This window comes from Myotis nattereri (assembly GCF_964212035.1).
Source record: "Myotis nattereri genome assembly, chromosome: 12".
Lineage (NCBI taxonomy): Eukaryota > Metazoa > Chordata > Mammalia > Chiroptera > Vespertilionidae > Myotis > Myotis nattereri.
The window spans coordinates 24,265,150-24,287,907 of NC_138087.1; the positions used below are offsets into that span (position 1 = coordinate 24,265,150).

At 43.8% G+C, this 22,758-nt stretch overlaps 1 pseudogene across 1 annotated transcript; it reads left to right on the top strand.

Moving 5' to 3' along the window:
* Positions 1–2,124: 2,124 nt before the first annotated feature.
* On the top strand, positions 2,125–2,538 carry LOC308528451 (large ribosomal subunit protein uL14-like; annotated as a pseudogene). The gene has a single exon. The product of its transcript is annotated as a large ribosomal subunit protein uL14-like (transcript).
* Positions 2,539–22,758: the final 20,220 nt, after the last annotated feature.

Here is a 22,758-nt window from a genome sequence, read left to right on the forward strand (position 1 = left end):
AACATTCAAAAACGTTGATTAAAAAAAAGAGGAATCTATTAAAAACAATAGCAGTTCTAACACATGTGAAATGGTTAAAAAATACATAAATACCACAACAAATATGGCACTTTACCTTGAAAAAACACCTGATGCTTAAATGTAGAAGTGGGTATCACAAGGGTTGCAGCTTGTGAGTTATTATGAAGGGATGGAAGATGATCTAAAATTGGACAGTCTCCACACCAGATGTGGGTGGGTGTGGCTCTTCACACATGTGGTGAAATGAGGTAGCTGGTAAGAGTTTGAGATGTGCACGTGTGTGTGTGTGTGTCTGTGTGTGTGAGTGTATGTGTGTCTGTGTGTGTACTGTGTCTTCCTAGGTGGCGTGCCTTCAGTGGGGGGCAGTTTTCTGCATTCCCCTAGTGTTTCTTGAGGACAGAATCACACCAGTAAACATGAAAATCCATTGCCCTCAAAGTGTTCCTTAGTGTATCCATTATAATGGAAAGAATTCACAATTCAAAACAAGTATATCAGAACTGATTGCATTGAAAATTTACTTCTCTTTTTTTTTCTTAATCAGTTTAGCTAGAGGTTCAATTGTATTGATCTCATAAAGAAAGAGGTGTTAGTCTCAATGGATTTTTTCATTCTTCTGTTCTCTCCTCCATTTATTGTGCTCTTATTTTTATTATTTCTTTCTTCTAGTTACTTTGAGTTTAATTTGCTTTTCTTTTTCTAGTTTTCTAAGGTAGAGGTTTAGATAATCAACGATAGATCATTTTTACTTTCTAATATATGTTTTTAGAGTTACACATTTCTCAACAAAATACTACTTTAGCTGCATCTCATGAATTCTGACATGTTATGCTTTCATTATCATCACATAGTTTCTAAGATTTCCACATCTATAAGGATGGAGTAGACATATCTTCTATGCATTCTATTAAATACAGCTAAAAATTACATATATAAAAATATATAATTTATTTATATATTAAAAAATCATAAGAAGACTCTGAAAGGAAAAGAGAAAAACAGCAGACAGGCTAGGGACCCAGAGACTAGAATAATGACAGGACACTAGGGGTAATATCAGCCAAGGTTTAGTGGGGATCATGAACTCCCAAACTCCGTCCAGCAGTAAAGAGAAGTCACTCCCCCTCCCCCATTGAGTGTCCCTGGAGGCCAACTGGGTAGCCTGGACTGGACTTCTAGTCCTACCTGTTGGCAATAAGGCATGCCTCCTTCCTCTAAACAGGAAGAAAATATTTTTTTATAAAAGGAATCTCACCAAACTGGTTTGGCTCAGTGGATAGAGCGTTGGCCTGCGGACTGAAAGGTCCCAGGTTCCGTTCAGGTCAAGGGCATGTACCTTGGTTGCAGGCACATCCCCAGTGCGGGGGTGTGCAGGAGGCAACTGGTCAATGTTTCTCATCGATGTTTCTAACTCTCTATCCCTCTTCCTTCCTCTCTGTAAAAAAATCAATAAAATATATTTTTTTACAAAAAGGAATCTTAAAACATAAAGTTGGAAGAAAGAACAATAGAATGAGCAAATATGTGTTTGACAGCTGAAGCAAGAATTGTAACACTCCAATTTGGTTCTCAATATACATAGAGGAACTTTTTAAATTTAATATTTATTTAATATAATTATATTATAAATGGAAGAGGGCAAAGAATGTAAAGATAAAGTTCCTGTATTTCATTCTAACTAGTAAATGTTGACACCACTAGAAAAAGTATATACACAAATACATGTATATAATATAAGCATAAAGCAGTCAAATCAGAAGCTATAAATAATATGTATCCCATATACATACATTAATGTGCAAACATATTAATACAGTAATGGCTTTTTTTAATAAAAGCAAAAATCTGCTGAATTTCTTTCAGTTTGTGAAAACGTACTAATATAAGTCTTTTGTAAAAGCAAAGTGACTGAACATGAACTTTTGGAAAGTGGCGAATACTCTTTGCTTTATGCCTTTGCAGCTGACAAAAGGTTTCACAAAAATGCTGTACTTTTGGATACTGGGGAAACCTGTATAAAGTGATACCCTCAAAAACACTGCAGACATTCAGTAAAAATGATAAACAAAAAAGGAGCTTCTCTATCCTTTTCCGGTGTTCAAGATGTCGAAGCGGGGATGTGGTGGGTCCTTCAGTGTGAAATTCTGGGATTCCCCGGGTCTCCCATTGGGAGCCGTGATCAACTGTGCTGACAACACAGGAGCCAAACATCTGTAGGTCACCTCTGGGGACAACTGAACAGACTTCCTGCTGCTGGTGTGGAGATGAGCCGGCCGTGGTCAGAAAAGGCAGCCAGAGCTCAGAAAGAAGGGACAGCCAGCGGTGGTATTTCAACAAGGAAAGTCTTACCAGAGAAAATATGCGTTTCTTTATTTGGAAGATAATGCAGGGCTCATTGTAAACAATAAAGGCTAGATGAAAGGTTCTGCCATCACTGGACCAGTTGCCAAGGAGTGTGCAATTTTGTGGCCCAGGATTATCACATCCAGTGCTAGCAGATCTCTGATGTATTTGTAAGGAAAAAACCCACTAAAAATTATTTTCTGCCCCCACCCAAAAAATAAACAAACAAACAAAGGAATTCTAAAATCTGTTAAAGTAACCCATACAGAGTCAGAAAAAGAAAACTAAAATCAGAACAAACAGAAAACAAAAAATAAATGGTAGACTGAAGGCCTAACATTAGCTAATCAATTACAGAGGTGCAGCAATTAAAAGATAGAAATTGGCAGAGTGGAAAAAAAATTGGGAAAATTTCAAAGATTCTTTATATGCTACCTGGAAAAACAAAACCAAAGTGCTTGGCCTAATTGTTGCTCTCATAGCTATCTCTTTTGATGATCTGTCACCCACACCACAGCCAGGTGCACTCTGAATGAATGCAAATACCATAACTCCTATGAGCCTAATGGTGCCATTTTACAACGTTCAAAATAAACCAGTGGGAAAGGCCTATTTATAATAGCTCTAAAGAATATAGAGATAATTCAAATGATTGGACCCAAACACAAAATATGCCTATAAAAATGCAACATTTTTAGTTATTATCTTATGTATTATCCAGGTATTATTGTTATCTCTAATTGTGGGCAGAGAAGATACTGTGCAATATCTCAATCTTTTGAAATGTAATGTCCTATGGTATCTTTTGGTGGAAGGACCATGTGCACTGGAAAAGAACTTGTATCTGTAGCATGATAAAATGTTCTCATTATTTTGGAATCATAAAAACTTGTCAACTGATTCATAATTATCCTAGAAACAAGAATGGGTGTTTTTTACTAACAGAAGTCCTGTTCAGGGATTCTCCATCATCTATCCATACGGGTACGTTATCTCCAAGTTCCTCATGAAATGCAAAGAAGTTCATCATGAAAAGGAGCATCCCCCAAACCCTCCTCATTTCGTGTCCACCCACACAGAGACTGGGTCCAAGAGTGTAAACTATCTCCCCCAAATTTCTGTCCTTGAAAACTCTTAGGTGTATATGCGGTTTGCTGATTTGAAACCGAAAGTGCCCTCACAGTTGTTTTGAGGATAACACTGACAAACTTATAACAAAGCAAAGCAAAGTAACAAACAAAAATACACTGGCAATGTGCTTTGTACTTTCACATAGGTGCCCCTGGTTTCACACAGGAAGCTGTTGCACCATCCCTGTTACACCCATTCCTTCACAGCTCTCTTTGGCCCATCTAGTCCCATAGCTGAAAATCATATAAGCTATTGGATGGAAGAATTGAATTACAGGTGAGTGATGCTTTGGTCCAATAGCAGAGCTGTGAGATGCTGGGGCTAAACCTACAGAGAACAGCTGGAGCCACAGTCAACAACAGTCTTTGTCTTGTGCCCACTGAAAGGGACTGTCAACCACGAATCAGTATTTCCAGCCCCAACCGCATAGATAAGCAGTTGTTCTCAATCATGCACCTTTAAAATGCAAAGGTTTGTGCTAGTGGTAAACTTTCTCAGCAATCACTGAAATACTTTTTAGAAAGCAGCACGCAGAGGCAAGCTTTAGGAGTAGAGAGAGGGCCAAACCATATCCTTACCCATTCACCCACTGATCCATTCATAAATGTATTCATTCAGTCAGGATTTGTTGGTTGACCAGCAGTCCAGGTTTTGAGTTAGGTTCTCTAGAGATACAAGAATGAATAATGCTTGGCTCTTCCTCCCTAACAAACAACAAATCATAGTACAACACAGCAAGATCTCTAAGGAAATGCTTCTAAACTACGCTTTCCTGCAAGGCAGGTACACACATTTATCACTATAAACCAAGTCTGGGGAACGTGGCTGGGTAGCAAACCTGATAGATAGGTGTTTCAGCGTTTTGTGCTTTTCTACCTTTCTTATGCTTCCTTAATCCTTAAATAAAAAACTTAACTCCGGCTTCCCTGGGACACCAAGTAAAAACAGTGGAAATACAAGTCCTCTGAAGTTCCTCTCACCCCAGTTTAGGCACTGAAGTGGCCACTGGGATTCTCCCAGCACCACTGATGGTACTTTGCTTGCTGCCTCGGGGGGCTTCCTTTGGTAGCTGATGCTGCTTCCCTCCCACCACCATTTTCCTTTTCTGGAGTTGACTGGGGAGGCCACACTTCACACCAGTATCTGGGGCTCCTTATTAAGCTCCAGGAGAGGAACAAGCCTTGATGGTATGTTGGTTTCATGTCTAATGGAATTTATGGCCAAGATTCCTGGGGTCTGTTTGGAAGACATTTGGATGGTACTACCTAGTGTTACACTAAAAATCACTTTTCCCCTCGGACCCTGAACTGGATCATACCTTGACGGTTCTCCACAGGATAGCTCTGCGTATTCAGCGCACTCAGCCCAGAGGCAGACATTCATTTTGGTCTCCCTATATTGTCTTAATCCACAGATTGAAGGGCTTGCTATGCATCCATCAATCAGTATGTCATCTAACTATCTCCATACCTTTTATAACCTTCTCTCTCTCTCCTGGAGAGACTATTCCTTCACACACCAGAGTCCCCATGGTCAGCATTAGACTCTTCCCCCTGCAGGTATAAGTGTGAGTGGGTGTTTTCCGATGCTCCACCCTTCTGCGCCCAAAGCAGCAGAAGAAAGCTGACTCTACAAAATTCCCTGTGTGACATTCTTAATTCCAACAAACTAGGAACCCTTGCAACTTTTCAGAGTGAAGGGAAATATATTCACTTGTTCTCTATATTTATACCAGAACTCCCAAAACATTTTAAATTGCGAAAGGGAAAGGGGAAGGAAAGCTAATAACTGAGTTACTTCCTTAGCACACATGAGAATAGAACCGCACAACACATTGGGTAACTTGATTACATTTGATCTTATTATCCAAAACATGTCAAATCTACAATGAATGCCAGAGAGTAGGAAGTGTTCTTAATAGAACAGAAAAGTGACTGGTTTTCTGTCTGTGGTAAATTGTCACACGGCCCATGGTTTATTCCAGTGAAAGGGGCACATTCAGTCTTTTCAGAATTTTTATATGAACTTTTACAGAATCATACAGGAATTACCTGAATCATCAGGATGTGCCTGAAAAACAACAAGGTCAAAACCAAAATCTTTGGGTCTTTAATCAATGGACAAATTCAAAAGCACCTACTATGCCTTTGACACATTACTAAACCCTGAAAGGTTAGAGAATGCAAACAAAACTTGATCTCCTGTGAGAGACATATATGCATAGTACTGTAAAGAGAAAGGGCCTCAAGGAGTCCCTGGCACATAAAAAGCCCCAACCAGTGGTAGCTTTGTTATTAGCTTCTGAGCTATAATGGAGACACACGAGGTTTTAAAAGCTGCCCATGGTAGCACAGCGCCGAGGACTGTGTGGGGAAGATGCCATGATCTTACACAGGAGGTTCTTGGATGCGTACATTGCAGAGCAGCACAAGGCTTCTGAGGGCGGGAGTGGCGGCGGGGAACGGAAGAGCATTCCAGGCAGGAGGAGCAGCACAGAGAAAAAGCAAAGGCTAGAATTTACCTTTACCAAAGGAACCCCGAGTGTGGCCAGGGTCGAGAAGCTGAGGTGGGAGAAGATACAAACGTAAAGGCTCATTGGACTCAGATGATGAAGGACCTTAAAGTTCAGGATTTATTCTGTAGACAATGGGAGACAAGTTTTTTAAAGAGGAGATTGATGTAATCGAACTTGTGATTTAGAAAGATTACTGTGGGGCCAAAAAAAAGAAAAAGGACTGGGTGGGATGGCTGAGAGGCAGGAAATGCAAGCCTCTGTTAGGAAGCAGGGAAATGAGGAGGAGGGGAACCTAGAACAGGCAGCGCCCTGCGGAGAACGAGGGAGATTGGGAAACATTTAAAAGACAAGCTTTTTCATTATGAATTACTCTGCCATTATTCTTTCCAAGTTAGTGGGTGTAGTTTGCAATGATGTTCATGTCTATGAACGGCAAGTTCTTTAAAAAAAATAAAATAAAAGACCGGATTTTGCCAGCTCTGTGCCCCTGCCTGAGGACTAGCCTGTTAGACTCCGCGGGCGCCATCTGGTGGCAGCTCTTGGAATGACAGGCTCAGGACCCAAAAGCTCATCAGCCATGACAAGAGGTTTTAGCAATCTGTCTTGGAGACCAGACAAACGCCACACTGAAGTTTCATCGCACTTTTTCAGAGAGGTTAGGACACTTTCTTGCTTGGGTTACAGGGATGGACATTTAAATATAGGCTTGTTGCGGCCAACAAAATGAAATGCTGCCTTCCAGATACAAGAGTGGGAAGAGGGTGGGGAGAAACAGGCCACTGAGGGAAGAGCCCGGTGACATCTCCTACACCTGGGGACCAGCCTGCTGTCAGTCACCGGACAAGGAAGGAAGCACCCGGCGGCGGCCCTGGTATTTGAAGCCAGAGACCCTCATGTAACAGCAGCAGAAGCTGCTTGGTGCCTGCTTTGGTGTCAGGGGTACGGGAGTTTAAGATGGATGACTAGTTTGGCTTCCATTTAAATTGCATCTCAGCAAATAGAAGGAACAAAGAGGCCCTGAATTTGGCAACACTCTCCCTTACACACCCTTCCTATAATCAATCCATCCCCAATACCAGGAACTCTGTCTGTAAAATCTTTCAAATCCAGCTTAAACTGACCACGATGTGCCACCCTGCCACTGCCACTGGGTCCGCCACCAGCCCCTCTTGCCTTCATTCTACACTAACCTCCCTGCTTTCACTGTTGCCCATCTGCTCCCACAGGCAGCCAGGATTTTCACAAAGAGTAAATCAGATCAAGTCACTCCCCTGCTCCAGGCCCTCTTATGGCTGCTCATCACTCAGGGAATAAAAGCCCATTCCTTACTTGACCCACCCAGACCCTCCCTGCCCCACCCCGCTACTTCTCTGACCTCATCTCTCACCACCTTCCCCTTGCTCCCCGCTCCCAGCTCCAGTTCCTCCGGCCTCTTTCAAACCCCTGGAACACAGCCCTCTCCTGCTTTTGGTCTCTGTCCTTGCCGAACCTTCTGAATGTGCTTCTATGCCATGTGCCCCAACTAGCACTCACCCCTCTCTCACCCCTTATCATGCTTCCTCTCCCCAATAGGATTTTTCCTGGTATTTTATTATACCACTGTGTATTTGTCTCCCACTCTGGAGTGTAATCTCCAGGAGATCAAGGCTTTAATCTGTTTCATTAACTGCTATATTCCAGTGACTGGAGTAATGTCAGGCACATAGTAGGATCTCAAGAAAGACTGACTGACTGACTGAACGAATGATACATTATCCTCGCTTCTAACCCCCTCCAGTCCTGAAAGAACTATTCACCTTTACCCTCACAACTTATTAAAACCACTAGGACAACCTGATTTCCCAGAGAGATGGAGCAGGCTCCACTGTGAACGCTCAGTACATTTTCAAGACACCAGGTTATGCTCTCAGAACACTTCCGTTTCTGTCAAGAATTCAGCAGCTGCACCCACTCTGCCTAAGGAGGGAACTTCAACGTGTGCACCATTTTAACAGTAAACTTCAGAAGATTAAGTAAAGGTAAGTCATAACTCTGAATGACTTCAATCTACTCCATGGATGCATTATACAAACAAAGTATGACTTTAAAGGACTAATGCATGATTTTAGTCTTTTGATTAAAAAACTCAAAATCAGTACCTCTTTTGGAGAAAATAAAAGCTGGCTTAATGCTAAAGGAATCAAACATCTTCCAAAGGGCACACTAGTCAAAGGCCAGAGTGCCCTCTACTGGCCATTGGCAGCAAACAAAACTATAGGGGCATGGGGGGGCGGGCGGTGGAGAAGAGTGGGGAAAGTGATTGCAAAGAGGAAGCAACTTTATATTCAAATCCTCAAGTGAGATTTAAAAATTACCTTAACCCCTCCAAAGAAATAGGAGAAAATGCTCCATCCCTATTTTCAAGGAACAAAACTTCAGAATTAAAACAGTAGGAAAAATAATGCAATCTAGAACATGTTGTGGAGTGATACCTGAGCTGAGGTTTATAAAGGGAATAGGAGTCATCCAGCTGAAGGGAGTGATGTGTACGTGGAAAGTGATAGTCCAGGTGATGGCTCCATAGATGCAGCCCGGAGGTGAGAGAGCGTATATTTAAGGATGCCAGGAGTTGAAAGCTGTGACAGTTACTCTTGGTTGCCTACTCACCAGTTATTTCTCAATCTGTTTTTCCTTGCTGGTGTGCTCTCATCTAAGTGGCAGAAAGTACCAGATACTGATTTTTCTAACTGTTCTCGTGGCTGGAGGCCCATGAGATATAAGGAATGATGTGCCTGAGGAATTGTTGAGATATCATTTCTTTCGTGATAACAGAGGAGACGCCCAGGAAGAGGGCCCAGCACTTTCAGTCTGCTTGTTGAAGTTGTGAAGATGTGGACCTGGGAGCTATTGCAGCCATCTGATGGCCATGAATGAAGATACCACCAACACAGTGAGGATGGTAGTCTTTGATGTGGTTCAGCAGTCTGTTACAGAACTGCTTAACCACCCTGGGACCAACCAGCTGTGGACTTTCTTGTTGTAAGGTGGGAAAAATATCCTTACGGCTTAAGCCAGTGATGGCGAACCTTTTGAGCTCGGCGTGTCAGCATTTTGAAAAACCCTAACTTAACTCTGGTGCCGTGTCACATATAGAAATTTTTTGATATTTGCAACCACCGTAAAACAAAGACTTCTATTTTTTATATTTATTTTATATATTTAAATGCCATTTAACAAAGAAAAATCAACCAAAAAAAAATGAGTTCACGTATCACCTCTGATATGCGTGTCATAGGTTCGCCATCACTGGCTTAAGCCACTCTTGTTAATTATTTTGTTATTTATAACCAACACACACTCATTGGTAGTACTCTTATTCTGACTTGAGGAACCGTGGAAGGTTTTAAGAAGAACGGTAACACAATGAAATGTGATTTCAGAAAATTCAGACTAATAACCAGCAGAGAATGAATGGAAAGGGCAAGAGGAAAGGTCAGAAGGCCAGTTAAGGTATTTATAAAAGTTTAAATGTGGGTAGGGAGGTCGATGGAAATTAGGGTCTGACCTCAGAACTACTAGGTATAGAACAGAAGGAATATATAAAAATATTGAAAAAGTAAAATAAACATGACTGGGTCATTCATTGGGGGAGCTAGAAGATGAGATGAAGGGATTGAGTCCCAAGTTTGGGGCTTGGATAATAAGGTAGCTGAACAGGTCATTGCTTTGATATACAGACTTTCAGAGAAGGAGCAGGCCAGGATGGGATGCTAATAATGAATTGCGTTTGGGACTCACTAGGTTTGAGGAGGCAAGTGGAGTTCAGTGAGCGTTGAGTTTTATATCAGGCGCTCAGAAAACGTGGCCTTAAGATAAAGATGTTTGACATATCCACACGATTATGGTAAGTGAAGCCACAGAAGTAGATTTGGTCATTCTTTTTGGAGCATATGTAGAGTAAGGGAAACAAGAGAAGAGGGCCAGGGAAGAACCTTCAGGATGACCAACATTCAGAGAGAGGCAGGAAGAAAAGCCATGTTGAGTCTAAGAAACAGCAAAGAAAGCAAGCAAAGAGAAAAATGTGTTTCCCAGGCAGAGAACAGAAAGGCTCTGGGAGGAAACTTCCAACTTCAGCAGAAATGAATGAAATAATGGCAGAAAAGGACAACCTGGGTGACCTTAAACAGAGTGGATCTATGGAGTGTTGAGGAAAGAAGCAAGAAAGAGTTAGTAAAGTTGAAGTAGGGGACCTTGTAGGCAGAGAGTAGACTTCTGCAGCTTAAGATCTCTGAGTCAATGCAGTTAGTGGTGGTATTAGAACAGAAGTGAAAAATCATTCGAGGTAAAAATAGCAAGGAACTGAAAGCCCAGGTAGTCGAACTGGTCATTAATGTGGTGAAAGTAACCAGAGATTCCTTTCCATTCACCACGGAAAAGTAATTCAGAGATTGCCAGATGTTCCTACTGGAGATTCCACAATGAGATGGTAGAAAGAAATCTCTGAGCCACTTATCGAAGCTGTCAGCAAAGGGAGGGGGTGGTGAGTGACAGAGACGATAAAGACGGGCAGAGCCAGGCACCCTGAGCCTCACTCACAGGGGGAGGGTTGGTTACAAGAGGACAGCAGAGTGTGGTTTGGAAGCAGTGATAGAGAACCCGGAGGACACCGACTTCGCTACTCTCAGTAAGCAGTTCTCAACACTGCCTTTCACCCATGGAGTGTCTACAGAGGGTTTTAGGATTATACCCCCGAGGTTCTGAATGGGTCTCTAGTCCAACCTAACCCGTAATTTTAGATGAGAAAACCAAGATCCAAGAAACAGTAAGTGACTTGTGCAAGGTTTCATCTCCCTAGCCTAGACTGCCATCCAATGGTCTCTCCACTACACTTCCCTAGCGCTCAGTTTGGGCTCTATTGTTTAATAGTTGCTCTAGTGGCCTGGTGAATGGATTTGTGAACATTAAAAGGAAATTAATTACCAAAGCTCAGCAGTAAACCAGATTCAGGGCCAACAGTGCCCCAGCAACAATATAACCCATGGCTGAAGGTGGGATCACATTCCCCCACAAGGTATCAGGCTCCCTCCTCTCTGGTTCTGGGGTGCGTCACCTGAGAACCCCCACTGCCAAGTCACTGCAACTCGGCAGCTCCTGTGTTGAGTGTCTGCCCCCTGGAGGTCAGTGCATGTCATATGTACCGGCTGGTCAGCTGGTCACCTAGCCTTTTATATATATAGATTAACACTAAGCAAAAGAGGGACATATCACTTCTTTCAAAAAGTTACTTGGTTGTAAATTATTGTTGCCAATAATAATAGCTTGTCAGAAGCCAGAACCAATGCAGGTTTTTGGGTTACATCGGTTTGAAAGGGCTTGTTGAGGGGAAATTGTCGGTGGGGCCTGAACTGAGAGCTGGGTTCTCCATGTGGCCTTCCTGGCATCCCTAAGGTGAGCTCTCAGCCACCGAGGCCATGATGACAATGTCGAGGCTGGAGGCAGAGGCATGGGAGGTGCCACGCTTTCCTTCTTTTGCCCTGAAGCCCACTCTTGTTTTATATGGCGTTTTAAAGATGATGTCCTCTCCTCTCAAACACAGTTTAAGTGCGATTATGTGGGAGATACATTCTCAGAGCTGAAACAATGCCAAGAACAAAAGGGCCCTTTAAGAGAACTGGACTAAGGTTCAAATTTTAGCTGATACTCACTGTTGTGTGATCATAGGAAAATTATCAAACTCTTGTGCCTCAGTTTCCTCATACTTAAAACGGGGATTTCTAATAGGACTTACTTCAGTGGATCATTGTAAAGGATTATGTAAAATAATCCGAAGAAAATGCTTAGCACAATTTCTGGCACACAATATGCCCCCAACATAAATGAATCTCCCTGGGCCTGTTTCATCACCTGTAAAATGGGAATTGTTATAGATTAAATGTTTATGTCCCTAAAACTCAAATGTTGAAATCTCAACTTTCAATTAGAAAATATTATGTCATATTGTCTCGGAGTCTGAGCATATATTGGATTTAATTACTCCATTCCAGACCTTGGGAATAGCCCCAAACATGCAAATGTGATATGACTTTCTCACCCAGAACACAATCAGCTTTGTGAGTCAGATGTTACTTCTGAAGATTCCTCTGTTCATCTTCAGGTTGGAAGAATGAAGTGAATCACTTTTGGAAAGGAAAGTCAATGATCCTCTTCAGATGTGTGGACAAAGGTCAATCAAAGTATTCCCGTATTTAAACAAATACTGAAGACCAGGCCTCGCATTCCCCTAGCTAATCATCCCAGAACCCTCCAGTTGACTTGCATCAGAAAACACACTGAATTTCATATTTTTAAGAGAAAAGGTGGTGTTCATTCATTTCTAAAAGGGAATCTTGTTCTTTACACAACCTGAGTAAGTAGTCTCCACAATGTCCAGGAAAGGAGGCACTTGACTAGTAGAAAGGTGCATTCCAGACCTCCTGGTAGGAATGGCTGCACAGGAAATAAATGCCTCAGACTATTAGAGCATGGCAAAGCCAAACATTACAATCAAGAACTAGCTGAACCCAGATTAAGCACAACTGAGATTAAATTTTAGCTTTCTGCACAGCTCACCTATGCAAAACAACAACAACATGCAGATTGGGTGATACGGTTTTTTCAGCCTAGTGGTAGTTTTTCCACCAGCTGGCATCCCACCTTGCTTTGGTGAATGTTTAACCATTGTTAAATAAATAAATCCTAGCTGCCAGTCCTCCTGAGGCCCATTGCACACAGCTGCTCATGTGAGAAACAGTTTGCTCACATAAATCAATGCCTGAAATTTGAAGCATCTGGCCCAGTGACTTCAATTTTAGGCTTGTATCTGTAACCTGTTTGATTTCTCTGTTTACTGGCAGCATGTCTCACCTGAATTGCAGTCCCACTGGCCTCTCATCACACCTTACCTTCAGCCTCTTGGGAGGATAACAGCCTGTTTCTTTAAGAAGACCCCTAGGACCTTCCTGAGATAATTAGGGAGCATTCCCTAAAATTATATATGCCCATATTGTCACTATAACCTCGGGATGTTACTTTTATGCAACTTGACTGGGCCATGGGGCCAAATGAAATATTATTTCTGGGTGTGTCTGTGAGGGTGGTTCCAGATGACATTAGCATTTGAGTCTGTGGATTTGTACATTAGATGGCCCTCCCCAAGGTGGGTGGGTGTCATCCAATCCATGGTGGACCTGAATAGGACAAAAAGCAGAGGCAGGAGGATTCATTTAAGTTCTGCTTTAAACTGGGACTTGAGTCTTCTGCCCTTAGACCTAAATGTACACCATCAGAACCCCTGGAGCTCAGGACTTTCGACTTGGACTGGAATTACATCACTGGTTTTCCTGGGTCCCCAGTGTGGACTGCAGATTGTGGGACTTCTCAGCTTCCATAATTACATGAGCCAATTCCTCATAAAAAATATCCTTTACGCCCTGACCGGTTTGGCTCAGTGGATAGAGCGTCAGCCTGCAATTCCGGTCAAGGGCATGTACCTTGGTTGCGGGCACATCTCCAGTAGGAGGTGTGCAGGAGGCAGCTGATCGATGTTTCTCTCTCATCGATGTTTCTAACTCTCTATCCCTCTCCCTTCCACTCTGTAAAAAATCAATAAAACATATATTTAAAAAAATATCCTTTACATATAAAGATAGATGGATGGGTAGATAGATGAGATAGATAGATAGATAGATGAGATAGATGATAGATAGATAGATAGATAGATGAGATAGATAGATGATAGATAGATACAGACCATTGCTTCTGTTTCTCCAGAGAACCCTGACTAATATACCCTTCAGAATTTCTGAAAATCTACAGCTTTTCATGGAGTCAGCAACTATCAGAGCCTATGTATTACTTATGTAAGTTGTAACTGAGTAGCTTAGCATTCTTATTAATTCCAAAGATAAAATATCTTCCTGGGACCTAGGCTGTGGTCTTGAGATTCTACCTCCTGCTACAGGAACCAGAGCTCCTTGAAGAAATGGCCAATTCCAGTTCTAAGGCAAGGAACCTACCAGATGAGCCTCTGTACCAGGAAGCAGGGAATATAGGAGAGACTTCAGAGTTGTATCAAAAGGACTCAGACAAACAAAAACCCACAGACAGGCAGCAGTACGGTGGCTGCAGAGAGAAAGGGAGTGGAGGGAGGTAATAAAGGGCAAATAAAGGAGGTCAAATGTATGGTGACAGAAGATTTGACTCTGGGTGGTAAACACACAATGCAATATCAGATAGTTTATTATAGCACTGTATATCTGAAATCTGTATAATTTTATGAACCAGTGCTATCTCAATAGATTTAATTTTTAAAAATTTAAAGGAAAACAAAAGCTCTTTTATGTGGGCCAGCATTTAATTCCCTTCCAACTGGAAAGCTTTTCTCCACCAACCCAAAGCCTTGTCTCTCCTACTCTAAAAGCAGGGCAATGACCAAGGCTGGGACTCTCAGGGGACCCACTCATATAACCATCCCGGAGCCAAGCAGGGCATGGCTTGTTCTGCCTACTCAGTCTCCATTTACCGGTTTGCAACCTTCATTCTTTAGAGACCCATTGGCTCCAACCTTTCAAGCTCCCGCTCTCTCCTGGCATAAACAACGAATGGTCTCTTAGTAAATGCATCTGAATTATTCTATCCTGGATGCAGTGTCCAAATAACCAAACTCATAACCTGTCACTGTTTAACGCTCTAAACGTTTGCTGAAAAGAAGTGCGAAGAGCATTTGGCCAATACAACTCATTTTCCCAGTGACTTTACCATCCTAGAAATGTCTCACAGAGGAAGGCTTTGGAACAGGAGTGAGACTGTGTCTAGCCCCAAAATCTGCAAACCTTGGTTTGGTTTGATTAAACCATACGGCATGACCACTCTGTCAAACACTGTTCTAAACACTTCATTAACTCATTGAATCCTCGACAACCTACCATGAAAATGAGGTAGATAGTATTATACCCCTATTTTACAAAGAAACTGGGGCATAGAGAGTTTAAGGAGTCTACCCAACATAACAAAGCTAGTGAAATGGGGTGTGTGTGGGGGGGGGAGGCTTGTGTTTTGAATGTGGGGACTTGTGTCCTCGACCATATAATACAAGTTATTTGGAACGCTGTGTATATGATGCACGGAGAGAATGGGCTTTACAGTCAGAAAAATTTTAGTCAGAATTCTGAGCCTCAGGTACTTCATATGTAAAACTAGCAACCCCCTTCTTCAGTTTGCTGTGTGGATTAAATGAGAGGATATATATCGGCAGCGATGGGAAACCTTGGGAAATCCGTGAAGCACAGGCGTTAACAGACTATTGCCTATAGATTTTTAAATGAGACACTTGAAACATTTGAGTCCTTCCTAGGAAACAGGCCTCTCATATGCAGCAATGAAAGGAGAAATGTTTAAAAGTCCCTGTTCGGTTAGAAATTGTGCTTGCTTGATTTTTATCTATACTAATAAAAGGGTAATATGCTAATTAGACCAGATAGACTGGATGTCTCCCAGACGTCCTTTCAGGAAAAGCCGCAGCAACTGTAAGGGCCAAGGAGGGCCAGGGGCCGGCAGTGGCAGCAGCAGTGGGGTGATGGGGCGGTGCCTTCCCCTGATGGCCTGGTTGCCTCCAGCAGAGGGAGGCCAGACTGTAAGCCGTTAGTAGGACATCCCCTAAGGGCTCTTGGACTGTGAGAGGGGACAGGCCAGGCCACAGGACCTCCCCCCACCACCACCGTGCACAAATTTTCGTGCACCAGGCCTCTAGTGTTTCTATAAAAGCACAGGGAGTTATCTGTCACAAATGAGGTAAGAGAATTGCAATTAGATATCACCATGAGCCTACCATTTCTACCCTGAGGAAAACCCATTATGTGTCAGAGCATGCACTCCCTCCCCCAGGAACACTCACTGGGTGGCCACCACCGAGGCCTGGCTGTGTGTAGCCAAAGGCCCTCTCTATCCCCAGTCATCACCAAGGGAGCCAGGCCGGCCCTGGAGTCAGGCTTGTGAAGACAACTGAAACATCCTGCCTTCAGCAGGGGCTGGAATCCACAGTTCGTATCTGCACAGTGCTTGGCCCTGTGTGGACACGCACACAAGGGACAGTGAAACCTCTGACTTATTTCTCACCCAAGAACCTGACGTTTCCATTGCCTTGTGGTTAGATTTTCAGTATAAACGTGGCAGTGTGAGACAGAAATGTCCCAGTTCTCCTCCATGATGTTATTTAGATAAAATATATTGGCAATAATAGCAGTATGCATAATGACACTTTGAGCAAAGCTAGCAGAGATATATAATCCTTAGCCTCAAAAAAAAACAAAAAACTAACAGATGTGCAAAGTAGCCCAATCAGGTGCAAAAGCTATTTAGGAAGAAGCTGTGCAGGGGGGATTGCTTCATGAGCAGCCCAGGGGCTCACAAGATGCCGGGAAGAGCCCACTGCCTGTAGGTACCAGGCCTCCACGGATGTGACAGGTAAATAGCCCGAGGATAAGAAGAGCTGCAGATCTGGTGAGAGGGGCAGAAATGGCCTGAGCAGAAGCTACACGGGGCGGGGGGAGGCCTAGTGTGCACCACTTCGAAGTTGTCTTGGCCTCGCCCACTTCTTGCTCCAGCCAGAGCTGCAGCACCCACCTCCAGAGACGCTGTCGCTGGCTTTGCACACGTGCAGGTGGACAGAGCCGCGCCGTGGGTTAAAGGTTCCTACCTGTACACCCTGGGAACTCCTGCATCCAGCCATGGAAACCCAGAAACGCGGGGGATGGGAGCCAATACATACATGTGTCCCCGTTCATTCCCCAGGTGAGTATTTCTCCTTCGTGAATTCCTGTGGGATCAAGCACTAGCAGCCAACAGGATACCTTTACAAATGCACCTTTATGTTGGACTTTTCTGCTTTGCTGTCTCAATTCCCGCTTCCTAACATCCCAGTTCCCCCAAATCTTCTCACCTGCAAGCCTTTATCTCAGGCTCTGCCTGTTGGGTACAAGCTAAGAATGTTAGTACCAGAAACTGCCTCAGCAAGCAAACTCTTAAAATGGGATTTTGGAGGCGATTCCCCACCAGTCAGTTGGCAAATATCCATTTATGGTGGCCATTGAGGGACAAAGGATCACATGAACTCTTACCTCTGGGGGCACAGGTGCAGGTGGATGGTGAAGAGCAGCACTTGCACAGCATAAGAAAGTGGTAATTGTGAGGTCGGGGGTGGTCGCTGGCTTTTGGAACTGTTCTGAATATCTTGAAAAAAAGACAGCTACCGATCAGCTAATCATGAACTGCGAAAAGTAGGGGTCTCTAGATTAGAAGATTTATCCCCTGCAGCTGTAGGCCAGGCTTAATGGAAACCAACCTCAAAACCTGTCAAGGAGGCCAAGCGACAGAGAAAATTAAACTGACAGTCTCAACAGTTCCCTTATGTCATAGTCAGGAAGAGCGGGACCCAGAGGATGGGGATGGAGCCATCCAGGTGGGCAGGGTGCAGAATCCAGAACTCCCAGGTCCCCTCTTGGAGACTTCACCTGAGGCTGCCTCTTGGCAAGCTCCACTTGGCTGTCTTTCACTGGCTCTCGGCTGCTAGTGTCACCCAGAGCAGAGAAACGTAATTTCAGCTCTGTGAGCAAGTCCATCACAGGATCTCACTCCTATGTGGAATCTAACGAATAACATAAACTGATGAACAAAAATAGATCTAGTAGAAGCATCGAACAGACTCAGGGGGAAGGCAGGGGAGGGTGGGTGGGAAGAGTCAACCAATGAGCCTGTATGCATAGATGCATAACCCATGGACACAGACAGTAGGGGGTGAAGGCCTGGGGTGGGGTCAGGGCAGGCTGGGAGAGGTCAATGAGGGAAGAAAGGGGAACATGTAATACTTTCAACAATATTTTTTTTTAAAAAAAGGAGGAGGAGGCTAATAGTATTGGCAGAAACTAAGGGAAGACGAGAGGGAGGGGATCTCCAGAGTGCTGAAGTGGGGATGAGTGTGTGGGATTCAAGGTCAAACGAGGGAGTGAGTATAGGCATGGGAGGACTGTCCTGTGACTCAGCATTCAACGGCGCCCCCTCCCATGTCACTGAGCTTGGGTAAGGCAATGGCCTTCAGGGAATGAGGCGGAGCTGCTGGAGCTGCTGTGTTTGCACAGCGTTAAGGAAGAGGTGAGCAGGTTTATGGATGTGAGCATGTCAGATGGAAGACTTTTCTAGACAGGGAGCCCATTATGACAGTACCACTTATCACTTAAAGCATTGTTCTTCCCACTTAACTAACATGTCTCCACTTTTACACTTCAAAACAATTCCACTCACAGATTAGGGAAAACTTAAGATCTGCTCGTACGGTCCATGATGATAACAAAACAGCCAGGAAAATGTGTCAGATATGTACCTGATTACAATGGGGTTTCGTTTATTTAATTTTGGGTTATGTTTTTTTATTTGTTGTTGTTTTTGACCAGCAGAGGGCAATCTAAGTCCCATTAAACTACTTTTGGGGGGAAAAGAATAGAAAGGAAAAAAAGAACTTAAAAGACAATATATAATAAACAGATGGCACCAAATTGTTGGTGATTGGGTGTCTGTCAGTCCAGGCTTCCTCAGACTTAGGATCCATTTCCTCCTTCCCTGTGCCGCCCCTTCCGCCCATGTCTACCTCTTATACAATACATTCCGATCCTTTGATGTTTCTAAAAGAAACATCAAGGCAAGAGAAAGGCTGGTACTGCTACTGTGAGGATTGACCCCGTGCATTCTGCAATCCTTTGAACTGCCTCTCTTCATGGGAAGCACTGGTGTTACAGATGAGAGGAAGCTGGTTGCTCCTTTCTCCTTCTTAGTTGCCAACTCATGTCTATTAACTAATCGTCTCCTGTGGATGCACAAATCTAAGAATTCCGCAGCCTGAAGCAGGTTTCTCAGTGGGGCCTCAGAACTGTGGGGTGGGGCAGGCTGCCTGCTTCCCCTGTGGATACTGGGCCCCACTCCAGACAACAGAACCAGAATCTCTGGTGTCAGGACACAGGAATCTGCATCTTAGCTTACAACCCTTGTGACTCTGATAGGAACAGAAATGTGTGATCCACTGATCTAAACAAGAAAAGCAAAGACCTGACATAAGCCACACCTGAGGCACCGGAGTCTGACTGGAGACATACCTCTCTGATTCCCTCACGAGGCGTGGACAGCCACGCCCGGAGGAAAGGCCTGGAAGAAGGTGGGCTTTCTGAGTCAGCACAGACACAGACCCAGCATCACCAATATCCGATCCTGTCATCAACATGCATGGGAGAACTCTCAGGTGCTGTGGGTTTGAGTGAGGGTGGAAATGCATGGATCCAATGTTACTTAATCAATAAACACAAATGGCTTTTTTTTTTTTTTTTTTTTTTTAGTCAAAGAGAAAATGGAAAATAAGAAAAAGTCACCCAACAGCTGGCTGCTTATCTGAAACATTTGTACGTAGACTAGAGCTTCCCAAACTTGCCTGCATCTGAGAATCCCTTAGGCAGCTGGCTAAAAACACTGACACACTCTCCAGAGCATGTTTAAGCAGCCTCCATCGCATGACGGAACTGGGACTTCTCCGCTATGCCAAAAAACCACCAAAAACCAAGCTCAGATTCCTATTCTGTGTCTGAGCACAAAGAACAATTTGTTGGATTAATAAACAATTTAATGCATCTATGTTTTGTCATTGTTCTCAACACCAAAGCACCTGGGACCTAAGTCCCAGGAAGCAGCTGGCTCTTCCCTAAGAAGTCTCGCTGATGGAGCAGTACTCCTGCCCCTGTGATCCAGGGATCAGGATGTACACCACCCTGGAACTATTTTTTTAAAAAAATATATTTTATTGATTTTTTTACAGAGAGGAAGGGAGAGGGATAGAGAGTTAGAAACATTGATGAGAGAGAAACATCGATCAGCTGCCTCCTGCACACCCCCTACTGGGGATGTGCCCGCAACCAAGGTACATGCCCTTGACTGGAATCGAACCCGGGACCCTTTAGTCCGCAGGCCGACGCTCTATCCACTGAGCCAAACCGGTCAGGGCGACCCTGGAACTTCGTAGAAATGCAAACTCTCGGACCCTGCTGAGTCAGGATCTCTGGGAGTGGGGCCCAGGCATCTGTTCTAACAGGCTCTGGGTGATCCTGATACATCTTAGAATTCTAGAAGCACTTAGTCAATTGTTTCCTAAACGTTTCCAATGGGAAATACCCCTTTCTTGGCTTCTCATCTGGCAATTTTGATTCTGGGAAGCTGGAATGAGAACCTGGAAATCCAACTTGTGCAAGTGCCTACAGGAGACCCTTACTGTCGGGTAAGTTTAAGAGACTCTAGACACCTCCCTGGTTTCATGAGTCCTCACAGAGGCAGTGTTTTGGTAAGAGATGGAAGACCTTTTTAAAAAAATACAGATTCTCTGGCCTCTTCCCAAACCCCAATCACTGTATTTGGGATCATTGACAGAGCACTAGAGAATGTGTCTTTTTCTCCGGCAGCAAGTGACTTAAATGAAGGGGTAGCTTTTCAGTGGGGATGGCTCTGCGCCCAGGGATGCTGGTGCTGGTGCTATGGCCTGAGATGCTCTGCAGAGAGCCAGCACCGAGCTCGGGCACAGAGGCCTGGAGCAGCACTTGCTGGTTGACCGCAAGCGCTTGGGCCAGAAGACCTGGCAGCCCAGAACCAGACGCTTCCCCACAGACAGAAACAAGAGAGAACTGCCTGCCAGTTGCAATGGGAGCAGGAACAGTAGCCATACTTAATTTGGTTTAAAAAATAATGTAACATTTCTTTTACCAGTCACACATGGAAAGATTTTAAGGAAACCAAAACACGAGGAGGGAAATAAAGTGTGAAAAATGTTGCTTTTAAAACTTCTCTTCCCTTCCCTTCTGCCTCATTTCCTACATCTGAAACTCTACAAAGGCAGTCTTATATAAGACCTTACAGTCTCCTTATTTCTCCATTTCTTGGCCTTGCTACTAAGATATTTCATAATGTTGGTAAATTCCCTTTTCCTTTTTTAAGCTCTAAATCAGTACGAGATGCTACACTGGGCAATCAACCCATTTCCAAAGCTTTCTTTTCTTCCAGTTCATCAACCCCAAAGAGCTGAGTGTTCAAGGTTTAACACCTTAGTCTCCAATCAAAATCACATATATTGAGCTTAACAAAGTGCTTGATGCGGGGTGAGAAGTAACACTCTCATTTCTTCTCCCTTCAATTATAAGCATCATCTTATAAAACTGCTGGATGGGTTTGACCCTCAGGTGTGAAAAAAATAATATAGGAAACTCGAACGCAGCTATAATACACGTCTATTTTTATTGCTTAACGGCCACTGAAAGCCAAAAATCAGGACAGATGCTGCCAGGTGAAGAAATCCACACTTTGCCTGCATGGAATATAAAGAATCCTGACTTAGTGAATGCTGGACACACTTTTCAGATGACATGAACAAGTATATGTGAATCTTTAGTTTCCAAAACCACACTTGCCATGGGGAACAAAATAAAGCAGACTACAGAGACAGGTCCAAGTGTCTGTGAGTTTTCCCGATATTCAAATTTTATTCTCCACCCCGTATTGTGGACACGTTTGTTATTTCTTGTCGAAGGGGACTTCCGAAAGTCAGCCTCGGTCCGTGTGGGTGAATATCAGCAGAGAGAGCGGCACAGAAGTGCTGGAGGCTAAGACCAGCAGGTCATAATGACGCAAGAAGGCCTTCAGAAGGCTGATGGACCTTGGAGCTGCAGCAGGGCTGAAAATCTGCATATTATTACCTGGTGGTCTTTGCAAAAGGCCCAGGGTTCCTTTTGGAGGAAATGGTATTGCGATGCAGTGCTCCACTGTTTGCCTCCAGAGCTGGCAACCTGCTTCACTCCTCCAAGAACCGCAGCTCTTCCTGCCCCAAGAGGAAGGCCGCCATCCCTCAGACATGTGGTAGCTGAGTGGCGTTCAGTGGCCTGGTGAGCATTCACTGGACCCTTTAAAAAGTAGCTTTGTTCCCCGCCCCCCCTTTGACAGATCCTTTAATATGTCCCCAATCGATGGGCCCAGGAATTGCTGGTGTGGCTACCCTTCCAGGCAGCCTGTAGTCTTCTCCACCATTACCCAGAGTTCCAAATGGAGGCTTCAGGCTGCCTCTTTCTTCAGCATTAACTGCTCCCATGTCACCATCCCCCAGGGAAGACAGGCAGTACCTCATCTGGTAATGAGCCTCACATCTGCCCACATGGTTCCATCCAGAACACTAGAGCCTTGGCATAAACCTGATTCCCTAAGCCATTGCTAAGTCTCTGCAGAGCAGGACTTGGCATAGTCCAGGATATAGGTTATATGCATACAGAGTCTCCAGGCAATTTCAATTCTTGGTCATGCCATTCTTATTGTCTCATCATAGCAAAGAGAAACTAAGGGGAAATAATTATTTTCCCAGAAGGCATTCTCTTTAAGACCTGACAGACCGATTAGAAAGTTAAAATGAGACAACTGTTTCACTGAACTTGTTTTCCATTTTAGTTCAGTTCAGTGTAGTTCTGTTTCTGTTTCCACGGCAGACAGTTCATTCTGTGAGCAGTCTTAGAAGAACAAGTGTTTGGGGGTGGGTTCAATTTTCCCAGCGGTGGTCCACAGTTCCCTATTCTTACCTATAAAGTTCTATAAAAAAAAAACAACTCATTGTATTTCCATAAAAATAAGGAATTCAGACAGTTCTGAATCTGGTATGTGTATTACTGTCT